This window comes from Hoplias malabaricus, chromosome 18 (assembly GCF_029633855.1).
Source record: "Hoplias malabaricus isolate fHopMal1 chromosome 18, fHopMal1.hap1, whole genome shotgun sequence".
NCBI classification, from domain to species: domain Eukaryota; kingdom Metazoa; phylum Chordata; class Actinopteri; order Characiformes; family Erythrinidae; genus Hoplias; species Hoplias malabaricus.
Genome location: NC_089817.1, coordinates 35,608,761 through 35,621,260, shown reverse-complemented (window position 1 = coordinate 35,621,260; position 12,500 = coordinate 35,608,761).

Genomic DNA, 12,500 nt, shown 5'->3' with positions numbered 1-12,500 from the left:
TTTGTGCTCTCACATAAACACGGGTCCAGCGCTGTGATTGGACAGACTCAGACGAGGGGGCGGGGCCATTCTAAAGTCTCATAAAGGCTCATTTAATCCTGTGTTTCGTAGTGTGTGTGTTGGTGGACTCCAGATTCACACATTAACCTGAACAGGCTCTGAACAAGTGATTTTATAATATGTGCCCTTTAATCTTGTGTCTTGTGACCTTCTCTGGAGAGGTGTCTTGGTCCGACGTGTCACACATGATGAGGTGATGTCACTCGGTAAACCGACTTAAAAACATTAAATGATGTCCAGAAAACACAGTGATAATCTTATAAAACACTTCAGCAATCTCCCAATGAGGAGTCTTACACTTATCGGCCGGGTCTAGGATGATTTAACCCCTCTGACCCTGGCTCTGCGGGAAAGTGCCTCAGTGGCGAGGGACGGAGGTGTGTTTGAAAGAGGAGGAGTGGGGATCCGCAGGGTTAATGTCAGCGGAGGCCGTAAAAAACCGGCCGGCTCTTTGTGTGGAGCGCTCTTTGTCAATGGGGGGCACACAAAGAATTTGACTGCAGTGGTAAAGCCATTGAGGAGAACTGACCCGGACTGTAACTGGACTTTATTTGAGGGCCGTTAAGCAGCGTGTGCAGTTCAGTGCTGTTTGGTCATCACTGTGGGCAGCGGGGATCCAGCCTGGTCACCATGGAGACGACTGATGCAGCGGTATGTAGCATCCCGCACTGTTATAACATCAGTAATGTCAGGTTTAGTTTGGGTTTAGTTTAGTAACTAAATCATTTGTTTCATTCTCAGCCTCAGTTCTAATGACTCCTTTGTTTTCTCCTCTATTTCTCTTTATTTCTCTATTGTTTACTGTCTTTGTTTTTAAATCATGTGAAAGTCTGGTTAAGAAAACACCAATGGAAATGATCTAAAGAAACTTGAAATAAAACAGTCATCTAAACTAAGAGAGAAAGAGAGAGATCTCACAGGAAAGAGACGACTGAAGAAAATGATACAAAACCTGAGTTTAAAAAGGTTTAACGTGGTTTATAAAGAGTTTAACCACGAGTAAAGAGAAATGTCTCCTAAAGGCTCCTGTACACGCAGGACTCTGTCCAGTTCTGGGTCCATGCGTCATGTTTGGTAGCTGTTTAAAAAGTCATTCAAAAGTCCAGTAAAAATTCCACACCAGCGCCTACCTTCAAGGTCCACATCCTTCTGAGGCGCCACTTTAAAGGTGGAGTTCACAATTTTAATCCAAAAACACTGTTTATAAATTTCAGAAAAAGATTCCTCTCCATGTGCTGCTCTGGAAACCGCTCTAATGTGTTTACGAAGCCCCAGTGTCTGTAAATGGGTAAAAAAACAAAGTGTCTGGGTCCGGTGCTAGGCTTTCTCTCTCTCTGCTCACGGCAGAGAAACGCCATCTGGAGGTTTTTAGACAACGGAGAGACTCCAAACGCTGAAAAGCACCAACCGAGATGAGGATGTTGCTCTATTCCTGCTCCACAGGGGGGTAACTCTGACTTATTTTTGCTGTTACAGTTACATTACTTAAGGTGGAACTGACTCTAAATTCAGACTGCTGAGCTTTTCATATGGAAAAAAGGCCCGAACTGACCGCATTCACATTCATGACTCGGGCTCAGGCCGGACGCGGGGTGTTGGTAAACAGACAAACACAGGAGGATTTGAAGAATCTTCCTCCAGCCTCAAGGGAATTTTTCCTGCCGCTGTCGCCTTCAGCTGCTCTCTGATTCAAACTGTTCTCTGTTCTGATGCTAGTTCCATGAAGCTGCTTCGTGACGTCAGTTGTAAAAAGTGCTATGTGAAAACATTCTGATCTGTCGTTTAAAACAGGCTCAAACATTACTTAAGGTGGAACTGACTCTAAATTCAGGAGAGCGCTAACTGCATGAAAGTAAACACAGAGGGAAAGTGCTACAAAACTAAACAGCTCGAGTTACACATGAGTTTCTGTGGGAATTCAAACAGTGAATAAACACAATTTACACTTCAGCTGCGTATAAACAGCAGTCCTTTTCCCCTCAAACACACCATTCCACCTTAAAAGATGTGGCGCTTCTAAACATGAACAAACCAGAGAGAAGTGTGTTCCCCCACAATCACAGACATCTCCTTTAGTGCTGAGTAATTAAGTCTATGGATGTCTTTACGGATGTCTCTATGGATGTCTGTCTTCTCACGTCCTCAGCTGTGCACCAGGGTGACTGTGCTTCATTGGAGCTGTAACATTGTTGGGTCAGGTCCTGGGTTCTGGACGTATGTTGTGTCAGAGGGTGAAGAGAGTTCACCTTGTTGTTGCCGTGAGATTACTGGAGACGTGGGGCTCACAGATTACTTCACTGAACAAGTAGTGCCACGTGATGAAGAGGAAAAGAGGCGTATTCATGCACCACAGAGCTTCACGTCCCCAAATCACACTGGAGTGTCGTGCGGAGACAGGGACGTCCTTCTCCATGTCCAAACATCGCCGAGACAGGTGGAATAACATTTATCCTGAGCCTCCATTAGGACGACTTTACGATTAATCATCATCACGTCTCAGTGTTGATTTAAACGCAATCAGCTTTAGCCAAATATGTGGTGAAATTCCAGCTAATGAACCCCTGGCCGGACAAAAATTCCCAGAGAAGTCCCAGAAATATGCTGGCAATGAGGAGAATGAGGCTCTTTGAGACAGAACGGGGCAGTTTTGGGGGCAAACAGGGGAACAGGGTTTAAAAAGGGGGCTAAATCCTTTGGGAAAAGTCAACAGCGGCCAGAATAAAGACAAAAGTCAACAAAAACGAGGACAATTGGAGGACGGTGGACATCAGCAGTCAGCGGGGGGCTTTAAAAGAGTCTAAATGGGCAGCGTGCCTTCATGAGAGCCTCTATTAGAAAGTGATTGCTCAGTAGTGTCTCGTTGATATCTCAGGAGGCTTAATACTGACTTCTAAATCTCCTCAGTTGAAACAGCAGCATCTGGCTGAAATGATATTGACTCAGCACTGAGCCCAGTGTGAGACCCATTTCTCCATCTGACGTCCGTGTCATTCTGGAGAAACTAAAGTGACATTAAGGTGGCACTACAGGGATATTAAGGTAGAGCTGTGGCGATGTTATGGAGAAAATACAGAGAAGTTAACTACAGGGACATTAAGGAAGAACTACACAGATGTTAAGGTGGAACTACAGGGACATTAAGGTAGAACTAGAGTGATGTTAAGGAGAAAATACAGAGATGTTAAGGTGGAACTACAGGGAAATAAAGGAAGAACTACACAGAAGTTAATGTGGAACTACAGGGACATTAAGGTAGAACTACACAGAAGTTAATGTGGAACTACAGGGACATTAAGGTAGAACTACACAGAAGTTAATGTGGAACTACAGGGACATTAAGGTAGAACTACACTGAAGTTAATGTGGAACTACAGGGAAATAAAGGAAGAACTACACAGATGTTAAGGTGGAACTACAGGGAAATAAAGGAAGAACTACACAGAAGTTAAGGTGGAACTACAGGGACATTAAGGTAGAACTAGAGTATTACAATATTACAATTGAACTGCAGCGATATTAAGGAGAAACAATAGAGATTTTAAAGTGGACCTACATAGATGTTAAGGTTGAACTACAGAGATGTTAATGTGGAACTACATAGATGTTAAGGTGGAAGTACAGAGATGTTAAGGTGGAACTATAGAGATGTTAAGGTGGAAGTACAGGGGTATTAACATGGAGCAATGGAGATGTTAAAGAGACTCTTTTCTATGGTGTAGTGATTGCTGGGAGTAATTGCTGGTTTAAAAACCCCTCGGTTCCCCAGTTTTTCACCACCGTCGTCCCAGTCTGCTCTTTAACAGCCGTTAGAAAAACCACAGGGATGAATTATGGTGCTGGTTGCTATGGCGATGGCGAGTGCTCTCCACACACACACACTTAGCTCGCCTGTGTTGGCCAACGTAAACCGGACGGCACTGGAGTGGTAAGTGTGTGTAATAGGCCTCATAAGTCCATAGATCAGCCATGTATGTGTGTGAGTGTGTGAATGTGTGTGTGCAGTATATGTCAATAGACGCGTGACGCCGGAGCTCTTAAATTCCACATGACCCACGTGGTACCGAGGTGTAGGAACATGGATGTAAAATCAGGATCTATGGGAGGTATATGTCAGATATATGTGGCAACTTAGCACTTAAATTCCACACGACCCACACAGCACGACACGTCCCTGCTCATATATTCCCTGATGTCTCAACACTTCTCTTCCAAACACGTCCTAAACGCAGTTTTATTCTCACAACATACTCTCAATATATACAGATCAGCCATTAAAACAACACAGTTACACACTGGAATCCATCTGTTGCTCTGCATACTTTGTTACCCCCCCCGTTCCTCAGTGCTCAGGACCCCCACAGAGCAGGTGTGATGTGGTGGTGGATCATTCTCAGCGCTGCAGTGACACTGACGTGGTGGTGGTGTGTTAGTGTGTGTTGTGCTGGTGTACAGTGGATCAGACACAGCAGTGCTGCTGGAGTTTTTAAACCCTGTGAGATCTGGAGGCTGAGCCCTGGTGGAGTTTTGGTGGAGATCTGGTGGAGATCTGGAGGCTGAGCTCTGGTGGAGTTTTGGTGGAGATCTGTTGGAGATCTAGAGGCTGAGCTCTGGTGGAGTTTTGGTGGAGATCTGGAGGCTGACCTCTGCTGGAGTTTTGGTGGAGATCTGGTGGAGATCTAAAGACTGAGCTGTGGTGGAGTTTTGGTGGAAATCTGGAGGCTGAGCTCCGGTGGAGTTCTGGTGGAGATCTGAAAGCTGAGTTCTGGTGAAGTTCTGGTAAAGTTCTGGTGGAGATCTGGTGGAGGTCTATTGTACATCTTGTAGAGTTTTGGTTGAGATCTGGTAGAGATCTGAAGGCTGAGCTCTGGTGGAGATTTTGAGGCTGAGCTCTGGTTCTGGTGGAGTTCTTTTGTAGATCTGGTGGAGATGTGGTGGAGATCTGGAGGCTGAGCTCTGATTCTGCTGGAGTTTTCAGAGCTTTGTGAAAAACATGGGATTCCGAAGCGATTAGTGGGAATTAAGGGAATGTAGCGGGAATTTACGTCCACTTCCAGAAGCGGAGGGCGATTCTGAATAGTAGCCAGGCTTTACCCCTAATTGCTTCCATATATTCTGAAGTATGAGGTAATGCCATATATTCACTGAGATGTTGGCGCTCATTCCACATCGAGACGAAGCTGAAATGGAGCAGAACTCTCTGATTCAACTTCACAGAGGACAGTCTTGTTGCTCAAACATTGCTCTTTGACTAAAGCTCTTCAGGAGAAACAGCACCAGAGACTATCATGTAGATCCAATTGGACTAGGTTCTGAGCACTCATGAGAAACGGTGGAGCTCTGTCTTTAGTTCAGCTGTAGATAACCAGCAGGCTTATTATCTCAGCGCTGAGCCCAGCATGATTTACACTGAGACCTCCAATCAGACTGAAGAGGAGACACAGGAGATGTTTCTGGACTCTTTCTCTCAGGAGAACATCTAAGCAACAGGTGACATGAGTTACACTATCCACCATCTTTTCATTTGACCTCAGTGTCATCCAGGAGACACTACAGAGATATTAAGGAGACACTGTAGTAAATCTGAGACATTATAGAGATATTCACAAGACATTACAGGGAAATTAAGAAGGAAATACAGAGATTTAATGGAAGCATTACAGAGATATGAAAGAAACTCTACTGAGATTTGCAAATATATTAAGGAGACACAACAAAGATATTAATGAGACACTACTGAGATATTAACAAGAAACTACAGGAATATTAATGTGGAACTACAGTGACATTACAGAGATGTTTCTCTTGTCTGTCTCTCCGGTGTGTGGCTGCAGTACAGTACGGCACAGTATCGTTAACAAGCCTCAACACTCAGCCTTCCAGCGTCTCAGCGAGAAAAAGAAAGCCTCCCATCATCGATCATGAGAATATTGTTATTGTAGCTGAAGGTTCTGGGCTCATGCGTTTGATTTATTCGCTGGTGGCTCGATCACTCTTCAGCTCATTTGAGTCGAGTGGAGTTTTGACAGAGAGAACAGTCCATCACTCCTCCGGCAGCTGACCCCATCCACGGGTCACAGGCTTCACAAACCCGACCCGGAGAGGCTTGATTTACACGCACCTACAGCGTAACGGCGCCGGAGCGTGTTAAAACGCACGCTAATGCTGCTGCACAGCGAGCTGAGGCTCGTTCAGAGCCCAACTCAATCTCTCAGAGACGTCATAATACACGGGAGAAGACAAGATCGTCCCTCACTCAGCAGCAAACTTCCTGTTCTACTCATCCATTCTAGCAGCCATTTCTCAAGATACTGTGTACTACAAACTACCACTGTACAGTATATACTACGTACTGATCTTAATATGATTTCGGCGGCTAGTGAACAACATTGTTTTCTTCTACAGCACGTGATGAACTGTTGCTATGACAACACATCATACCAAGGGCCAGTTGCAACAGCTGAAACGTAAATATCTCCTTCCACCCTATGTAGTGCACAGTGTAGGTCTTTCAAAAGTGGGTTCTTTATAAGCTTCCCATCCCTCTGTCTAACATTTAGGGCACTGTCTGAGTGTAGCAGTATTATTTTTGAAGTGCACTATGTAGGGAGTAGGGCACTATTTGTGACAGAACCATACCAAAGTTATTCCAGACGTGAGAAGCTCCTCCCTCTTTGTGTCCCATTGGATTATGCAAAAAGTGTCCATCATTACCGTCGTCAAAAACTGCGCCCTGGGTATTATTCGTAAACTCAGCCATCACACTAGTAACTATACTCCACGCTACACACTCAAACACAATTATCTCTCCTTAGATCACCACCAACTTTCATCTATCACCATGGCAACAGTTATACGGCCACACGCCTCCTCTGGTCACACACTGCCGCTGTTTCACATCGGTTCAGGATCAGAAAAGGTTTCCAGAGCAACAACTTGCCGATCAACCACCAAAAGGAATTCCATCTTTGTATTTTCTCCGCTGTCTTGTTGTTAAACAGCTGTGATACTGACACCCGGTGGCCTGGAGGTGTCAGTAACTCGATACTAAACAATACCTGTTTTAAACATGGCTGTCTCTATAGTCTAACCCCTTTTTAGGAATTTGTGTCCCAGCGTTTTTTTGTTGCTGTATGTTTTAAAACAGAGGTAAGTCTCAGCTAAGCTGAAAAAATATTTAAAATATGGAATGGTTTGATCCACTTTCTAAAGCTCAGCGTCCTTGAGTCGGCCTGCGTTGTCCCCATGTGGGCGACCCACTTTGTGGAGCATAATCTGGTTCATTCAGGGACAACAACGCGGTTTGGTTCTTCATCTCTGTGTTAGTTTTTCCTACTCAGGAAATTTAAACAGTTTGACTGCTTCGGCCCGGTGTTAAAAATCACTCACTGCACCCTTTTTCATTCCCTCGCATCTTAACGGCGAAGGTTAGAGACACCAGGTTTCAAACGATGTGCCTCGATTGGACCTGAGGTCCGGGCTGAGACGGGAGAGGCTGGGCTCTGCTGTGGCGAGAGTGAAGGGAGGAAAAATGATGAAGAAAGAAAGAGAAAAGAGAGAGATTACTCTTTGTTCTGATGGGGATAATGCAGTCCTGGAGGATGAGTGATGCGCCGCTCTGTCTTTATTTAGATATGAACAGTGTGAAAGCAGAGAGGAGGAGAATTTATCTCTGTCTTGTCCAGGCCAGGAGAGAGAGAGAGAGAGAGAGAGAGAGAGAGAGAGAGAGAGAGAGAGAGAGCTATAGGAAAAGCACATGTTCGGGTCACTGTCTGGAGTCGTAGTTTGTTTTTGATTGAAACCAGCCTGGAATCCTCTCTCTCTCTCTCTCTCTCTCTCTCTCTCCCTCTCTCCCCCTCGCTCTCTCTCTCCCCTTGAGGCATGGAAGTCATTCCTGATCATTTCGTTCATTTACGGCTGCTCCATATTTCCTCTCTAATTCTCCCCATTTCCACCGGGGCCGGCCTCCCGGATGACCTTGCTAAGCCCCGCCCACAAACGACATCATGGTCAATGAGGTTACACCTCCAGCCTGGGGTAACAAGCCCCCCTCGCACCCCTCTGATACCCACCCCCAGGACTGGGCTGTGGAACTGCATTCTCGGGTTAAATTAATCCAGTAATTAACCCCACAGCAGTTTAGCCCCGCCCACTCACAATGAAGTTATTCAGAGTGTTTCACCTGGGACTACTTTCTGAACACTGCCAATCACAACAGAGCTCATTTACACAGATCTCTCTCTCTCTCTCTCTCTCTCACCACAGATACCTCTGCCTGTCTCTCTTTTCTCTCTCTTCTCTATCACCTCCCCCTTTCATTCTTCCCTTCCCTCTCTCTCTCTCTTTTTCTCTCTTTCTGAGGCTCAAGTGGAGGGCAAGAAAACAAACAGCCGTCCTTCAGGTGTGTATGAGTGTGTGTGTGTGTGTGTGTGTGTGTGTGTGTGTGTTGATGAGAACACCGTTCCTGTGTTCCCAGCTGGGGTGGGGGTATTTTCTTTGATCTTTCCTAGTCATGAACGCTGGTCCAATGCTGCGTCAGAGAAAGGAGATAATTGTTGTAAGTGTGGCACACTCAGAACTATTTTCAGCCAATCAGACGGAGTGGGTGGGGCTAATCCTGAGTGTGTATCACCAGCCCGAGACTTTATCTGTCTGCAGACCAACAAGATCTGACTGGAGCATTCCTGAACCGGTCACATGCCTCCTGCCCACTGTGTGTGTGTGTGTGTGTGTGAGGGAGTAGTGTGTGTGTGTGTGAGGGAGTAGTGTGTGTGTGTGTGAGGGAGTGTGTGTGTGTGTATGTGTTCAAATGTGCCAACATTCCTGCTGCCCGCTTTGTTGGAGGGATTTCCTGAGGCTCTGGGGCACATGGGCACAAACCAGGGGCAAAACTGCAATTGCATCCTTTACACACACCGGCCATTTTATTGGAAACCCCTGATAACAGGTGTGTGTGAGTGACTGGGTGAATGAGTGGCGAATGTATGAGTAAGTGACTGGGTGAGTGTATGAGTGAATGACTGGGTGAGAGTATGAATGAGTGACTGGGTGAATGAGTGGCATGTTTATGAGTGAATGACTGGGTGAGAGTATGAGTGAATGACTGGGTGAGTGTATGAGTGAATGACTGGGTGAGTGTATGAGTGAGTGACTGGGTGAATGAATGGGTGAGTTTGAGTGAGTGACTGGGTGAGTGTATGAATGGGTGAGTGTGAGTGGGTGAGTGTATGAGTGAGTGACTGGGTGAATGAATAGGTGAGTGTATGAGTGAGTGACTGGGTGAATGACAGGGTGAATGAATGGGTGAGTTTGAGTGAGTGGGTAAGTTTGAGTGAGTGAGTGAGTGACTGGGTGAATGAATGGGTGAGTTTGAGTGAGTGACTGGGTGAGTGTATGAGTGAGTGTATGGGTGAGTGTATGAGTGAGTGTATGAGTGAGTGACTGGGTGAGTGTATGAGTGAGTGACTGGGTGAGTGTATGAGTGAGTGACTGGGTGAATGAATGGGTAAGTTTGAGTGAGTGACTTGGTGACTGAATGGGTGAGTTTGAGTGAGTGGGTGAGTGTATGAGTGAGTGACTGGATGAATGTATGGGTGAGTTTGAGTGAGTGACTGGGTGAATGTATGGGTGAGTGTGTGAGTGAGTGACTGGGTGAATTACTGGGTGAATGAATGGGTGAGCTTGAGTGAGTGACTGGGTGAATGTATGAGTGAGTGACTGGGTGAATGAATGGGTGAGAGTGAGTGAGTGACTGGGTGAGTGTGAGTGAGTGACTGGGTGTGTATGAGTGAGTGACTGGGCGAATGAATGGGTGAGAGTGAGTGAGTGACTGGGTGAGTGTATGAGTGAGTGACTGGGTGAATGAATGGGTGAAAGTGAGTGAGTGACTGGGTGAATGAATGAGTGAGTGACTGGGTGAATGAATGGGTGAGAGTGAGTGAGTGACTGGGTGAGTGACTGGGTGAATGAATGTATGAGAGTGAGTGAGTGACTGGGTGAGAGTTGACAGAGAGGTGAGATGGAGATTATTTCTACTTAAAAGCCCTCCTCAGGATCTTGAAACTTGTTTGTTTGTTTATTTGTTTGTTTGTTTGTGACACGAAAACTGTGCCCACACCGAGATCCTCTTTCCTTCCTTCACTCTTTTTCAGTCTCTCTTCTTTTATATTGTTTCTTTCTTGATTTTATCTCCTCCCACACTCTCTTCTGCTCTCTCTCTCTCTCTCTCTCTCTCTCTCTCTCATTCTCATTGCTGGTGTACATTTATTAGCAGTAATTGGCTGATAATTATTTGTTTGTTTTGTTTGATTTGTTTGTAATGATCCGTTGTTTGTTTACGACCCTGGTGTCTTTGCTCTGAGAAGATCCACTCAGGTCCACTGCACTTTGTTAAACATTGCTAATTAACACTGCGTATGGATTAAAATCTGCCTGTTCGCTTTCACAGGAGACCACTAAACAGTGTAAACAAACTCAGTTACTATAGAAACATGTATCATTTTTAACAAAACTGAATTAAATTCAGTGAAAATGAAAACAATCTGGGCCAAGCACTGTGGAGGTTTTCTTCTGAACTGAAGGACGTTCGTGAAGTCAGCGCTCCTCATTCCTGTAGGAACAGTCTGTTCTCCGCAGGGAGAGCTTAGCTCCAGCTGCTGGAACATTGCTGTGAGGATTTGTTGGAATTCAGCCATAGTAACGTATGTGAGGCTCAGATTGGACAGATCTGATCTCATAAAGAGAGAAGAAAGAGGCCCTGAACATGAGGCTGGCTCCTGATCCCTGGCGTATTGTTCAGGGCTGAGATCATACGCTAACGCACACACACACACACGCGCTCACGCACACACACACACACACGCACGTACACACACACACACACACCAGCCATGTAGCCATCTTGCTAACATCCCCCAAAAGGCCTCTTAAGACGGAAAGGAAAAAGGAAACTATCCATTTCTCTCTCTCTCTCTCATCTTCTCTTCTGTTCTGAGAAGTCTTTACAGCTCCAGCACTAGTGTGTGGAACAGTGGAACTGTGTTCTCTGGAGTTATGGGGTTCCTCTGGTGTGTGGAACAGTGGAACTGTGTTCTCTGGAGTGATGGGGTTCCTCTGGTGTGTGGAACAGTGGAACTGTGTTCTCAGGAGTGATGGGGTTCCTCTGGTGTGTGGAACAGTGGAACTGTGTTCTCTGGAGTGATGGGGTTCCTCTGGTGTGTGGAACAGTGGAACTGTGTTCTCTGGAGTGATGGGGTTCCTCTGGTGTGTGGAACAGTGGAACTGTGTTCTCTGGAGTGATGGAGTTCCTCTGGTATGTGGAACAGTGGAACTGTGTTCTCTGGAGTGATGGGGTTCCTCTGGTGTGTGGAACAGTGGAACTGTGTTCTCTGGAGTGATGGGGTTCCTCTGGTGTGTGGAACAGTGGAACTGTGTTCTCTGGAGTGATGGGGTTCCTCTGGTGTGTGGAACAATGGAACTGTGTTCTCTGGAGTGATGGGGTTCCTCTGGTGTGTGGAACAGTGGAACTGTGTTCTCTGGAGCGATGGAGTTCATCTGGTGTGTGGAACAGTGGAACTGTGTTCTCTGGAGTGATGGAGTTCCTCTGGTGTGTGGAACAGTGGAACTGTGTTCTCTGGAGCGATGGGGTTCCTCTGGTGTGTGGAACAGTGGAACTGTGTTCTCTGGAGTGATGGGGTTCCTCTGGTGTGTGGAACAGTGGAACTGTGTTCTCTGTAGTGATGGAGTTCCTCTGGTGTGTGGAACAGTGGAACTGTGTTCTCTGGAGTGATGGGGTTCCTCTGGTGTGTGGAACAGTGGAACAGTGTTCTCTGGAGTGATGGAGTTCCTCTGGTGTGTGGAACAGTGGAACTGTGTTCTCTGGAGTGATGGGGTTCCTCTGGTGTGTGGAACAGTGGAACTGTGTTCTCTGGAGTGATGGGGTTCCTCTGGTGTGTGGAACAGTGGAACTGTGTTCTCTGGAGTGATGGGGTTCCTCTGGTGTGTGGAACAGTGGAACTGTGTTCTCTGGAGTGATGGGGTTCCTCTGGTGTGTGGAACAGTGGAACTGTGTTCTCAGGAGTGATGGGGTTCCTCTGGTGTGTGGAACAGTGGAACTGTGTTCTCAGGAGTGATGGGGTTCCTCTGGTGTGTGGAACAGTGGAACTGTGTTCTCAGGAGTGATGGGGTTCCTCTGGTGTGTGGAACAGTGGAACTGTGTTCTCTGGAGCGATGGGGTTCCTCTGGTGTGTGGAACAGTGGAACTGTGTTCTCTGGAGCGATGGGGTTCCTCTGGTGTGTGGAACAGTGGAACTGTGTTCTCTGGAGTGATGGAGTTCCTCTGGTGTGTGGAACAGTGGAACTGTGTTCTCTGGAGTGATGGAGTTCCTCTGGTGTGTGGAACAGTGGAACTGTGTTCTCTGGAGTGATGGGGTTCCTCTGGTGTG